Source organism: Galeopterus variegatus, unplaced genomic scaffold (assembly GCF_000696425.1).
Source record: "Galeopterus variegatus unplaced genomic scaffold, G_variegatus-3.0.2 Scaffold2867, whole genome shotgun sequence".
Lineage (NCBI taxonomy): Eukaryota > Metazoa > Chordata > Mammalia > Dermoptera > Cynocephalidae > Galeopterus > Galeopterus variegatus.
This window is the reverse complement of record NW_007728978.1, coordinates 252,159-256,332: the sequence shown is the minus strand read 5'-3', so window position 1 is coordinate 256,332 and position 4,174 is coordinate 252,159. Positions and strand designations below refer to the sequence as shown.

General features: G+C 41.5%; 1 long non-coding RNA gene across 1 annotated transcript in view; it reads right to left on the bottom strand.

Annotated features, from left to right (window-relative positions):
- LOC103599149 overlaps positions 1 to 4,092 on the bottom strand; it is a 6,823-nt gene extending 2,731 nt beyond the window's left edge. Inside the window, exon 1 of the long non-coding RNA XR_551268.1 lies at positions 3,891 to 4,092. This is a non-coding gene — a long non-coding RNA (uncharacterized LOC103599149). The remainder of the gene's footprint in view (positions 1 to 3,890) is intronic.
- Between the last annotated feature and the right edge of the window lie 82 nt (positions 4,093 to 4,174).

The following is a 4,174-nucleotide window of genomic DNA, read 5'->3' as shown; positions in this document are numbered from 1 at the left end:
CGGCGGGAGCGCCGCCGCGCTCCCAAGCGGCGCACTGTAGCAGTGCGCCACCGGGCCGGCCCTGAAGATGAATTTCTGATTGCTCAAATAAACTCTTTAAATTTAAATCTGCCCAAGTTATCTTTTAACACTGGACTGTGCAGTCTTTTGTTTTTTTTATTGAAATGTAACTTCCATATGGTAAAATTCACTCTTATTAGTACACAGTTCTGTGAGTTTTGACAAACACATACAGTTAGGTTTCACGATCAAGATACAGAACATCTCGTCCTACCCCTTTGTTGGAAATACCCCTTCCAACTTCCAGCCCTGGCAACCACTGGTCTGTTTTCTACCCTTATGGTTTTGCCTTTCCCAGAATGTCATATAAATGAAATCATATGCTGTGTAGCTTTTCAGTCTGGCTTCTTTCACTTAGCATAATGCATTTGAGGTTCAGCCATGTGATTGTGTGTATCTGTAATTCATTCCTTTTATGTTGATAACATACCGTTAGCCAAACATTCTTAGAATAAAATTTAAAACTGATTGGCATACATGTGATATCACACAGGTTGACTGAAGTATTTTAAAGTAAATTACAGGTATCTAACACCTGCCTTCATGTGGATGTCCATGTGCTGAACTCACCTTCACTGTGACCTAGCAATGTTCCTCTGTAGCCCGTGATTTCCTTCACGTGACTTAACGGAGGCTGCTGCTCCATTGCCTCTGCTGGCCCTCTCCTATTAACTCTTGGGACAAGTACTCTCCATGATTTCATGTGTGGCCAGCGGTGTTGGCTCATGAAATTTGGGTAAACTCCCCATATAATTGTAACATTACCCCTCTCTTGGACCAATTTCTCCTTCAGGCCAATACATTCTTCTTTTTAACTTGTAAATTTTTATGCAAGTATTTTATCAAAAGAATTTCTAGAATAGCACTATCCAATAAAAATATAATACAAATCATACATGCAATTTAAAATTTTCCAGTTAGGCTGTTTTTAAAAAGGAGAAAAAATATTAATTTTAATAATATATTTTATTTAACTCAAATTCTTATTTCAACATGTAATCAATATTAAATAGCTATTAATGAAATATTTTACTTTTTTTGTACTGTCTTTAAAAATCTAGTGTGTATTTTAACTTACAGCACATCTGTAATACAATTCAGACTAGCCACATTTCAAGTGTTCAAATGCCACATGTGGCTAGCAGCTACCATACTGGACATCACTGGTCTGTAAAGAACTGTGAAGGTTAATTCTAGGTGTCCACTTGATTAGATTAAAGAATACTGAGAAACCTCGTAAAACTGTCTTTTTAGGTGTGTCTATGAGGGTGTTTCCAGAGAGATTAGTATGAGAATCTGAGTGAACTGGGTTGGAAAGATCTGCCTTTGATATGGGTGGGAACCACCTAATCCACTGGGGGCCCAGGAAAAACAAGAAACAGAAAAAAGGCGAATCTCTCTTTCTGCTTTGCCATTCTGCCATGTGAGACCCCTGTGTCACTGTCACCCCGAACAAGGCCTTCACCAGATGTGTTCCCTGGACTTTGGAATTCCCAGCTTCCAAAACCATAAGCAATACATTTTGTTTTCTTATGAATTACTCGGTTCCAATATTTTGTTATAAGCAACAGAAATGGACTAATACAGGAACCGTTAACAAGACCCCCTTAGCTGAGAGGGGGAGGGAGTGAGCTGTGGATAAGAACACTTCAGAACAGGTTTTGGTTTGCAGACTTTCATAGACATTATCTCATGTAGTGTTTGTAGTATCCCTGTGAGATCATTATTTTCACCATCGTGGTTTTGCAATGAGAAAATTAAGGCTCTGTGGGGTGAGAGTAGCTGCCCAAGGATCCTCAGCAAACATGTGACATAGCCAGCTTCTCTCCCCACACCACCTCCCAGGAAGCAGAGACCCAACAGTCGAATCCTCCTTAACAATTTTGGATAAATGCTCGCATTAAAATAAAAGGCCGGTGGTTCTCAAACTTTAATGCTCATAAGAATTTCCCAATGTGCTTGTTTAAAATGAAGATTTGGGGGCCCCAAACCCAGACAGACTTATTCAGTAAGGCTGAGCTGGGAACCCAAGAATCTGTGTGTTTATTAAGACCTCCAGGTGATCCTGACACAGGTAGTCAGTCCTAGGGACCACGAGTTTTGATACATTACCTTGGTTTTCAAGCATGTGTAAGATCCTCAAAGGAGGGTGCTACTAATGAATTGAAATTCATGTCAGAACGTCAGAAAGTTGTCTGACCTTTGGCAATTCAAGAATCCCAGAGAGGAGGCATGTTCACAAAGTGGAATACTGCAGAGTTATAAAATTATGCTCTAGAAGATTTAACGACAAGTAAAGATGTTTGTTGTACAGTAGTTCCCTCTTGCCTGCAGGTTTCCTTTCCACTGTTTCAGTTATGCATGGTACAGTACGATAAGATATCTTCAGAGAGAGAGAGAAACCACATTCACATAACTTTTATTACAGTATATTGCTATAACTGTTCTATTTTATTATTATTGTTGCTAATCTCTTACTGTGCCTAATTTATAAACTAAACTTAATCATAGATATATATGTAGAAGAAAAAATAGTGTATATAGGGCTTGGTACTATCTGCAGTTTCGGGCATCCACTGTGGGTCCCGCAAAGTATCCGCTGTGGATAACTGGGCGGGGGGGGGGGGGGGGTTACTGCACATTGTGTAAAAAAGGAGGTTACCAGATTTGCGAATTTTTCTGTAGAATGTTATACTTCTATGAAAAGCTTTAAAAAAGGAAGTTACCAGATGTTACAATTTCATCCCATATTTACAGAAAATTTATTTATGTATACATATAAAATCATATATTTATTTATATATACTTACGTATTTATGTATCCACATAAAATGAATGAAAACCACCAAAATATTCACAGTGATTATCACCGCTGTATAGAGTTATGGATAATTTTTATTTATTTATTTTTTGGCTGGTACAGGGATCTGAACCTGTGACCTTGGTATTATAAGGCATGGATAATTTTAAAACTTTCTTCTTTCACCTTGATGTTTTTTTCTGAATTTTCTACAATTAACGTGGTATTTTAATAAAAACTAAGAAAAACATTTTAAGGAAATAGCCAATCATAAAGAGAGATCTTGAAAGACAGCCCAACTAGTAATCATTTCATTCTATAGGTCTTAGAAAAGATTACATTTGGTGGTTTTTTAAAAAAAAAAATCCGTTTTCTCATTTGTGATATAAATGAATACCATTCATGCTCAATAGGCTTGAATAATTACTGTAAAATTTTAAAAGTCAACTGTCAGGCCCTCTTCCAGGCAGGGAACTCTTTAAGGAGTTTAGGCTTCTTTGGCACTGACTAGAGGCCCCGCACTTTGCTTCTCGGATGCCTCTAAGACCCGGGGGCAGGCAAAAGGTTCAGAGGGGAGCCGTGTACATCGCCTTGGGCAAAGACACAGAAAAACAGTTGTCGATTTAATACATAAGCGGATCTGCAGTCAGACCCCAGTTTCTCTGTTAAACGGAACGGCTAATGAATGGATCTCGTTAATGTGCATGTTCTGACAGTTTCAAGATAGATATCTGAGTGTGTGCGTATGTAGCATGAAGTGTATTTTCTTGAAAATGAAAGCTTCTTTTAATGAAAAAAAAAAGTCCTTTAGGGGCAGGCTCTCTGGCTTCTAGTAAGTTCCTAATACAGCCTTCAGGTGGGCAAATCTCCCGTGGGCAGGGCCTCCGCTGCACCGGGGTGGACTTGAACCCGCGCGTGGGCGCCGGGGCAGGTAACGAGCCCGTTTCGTCGCCTCGCGAAGAAACACAGCAGCGGCCCTGGTGCCGCGAGCCGGCCCCGGCAGCCGCGCCCTGCGCCTCGGTCTCCTCACCTGGAAAAGCTGGGAAGAGCAGCATTTGCTTCCTAAGGTTTTGTGAGCAGTACACGAGCGCTTCATCCGGAGTGCGGAGCTTCACGCCGGCCTGGACAAAGCGCGACCCATGCTGTGGTCAGTGCTGCCGCCGCCGAGAAACTGTCACCAGTGAGCCAGTGAATAAAATGGAGAAAATGCTTGCACAAGGGCCTTGGCCAGGGCCTCCGGGGACTCCAGGCCCTTCCGTGGGTACCGCCGCCGCCGGGGCGCGCAGGTCCGGAGGGGTGCGGCCGGGGGGCGGG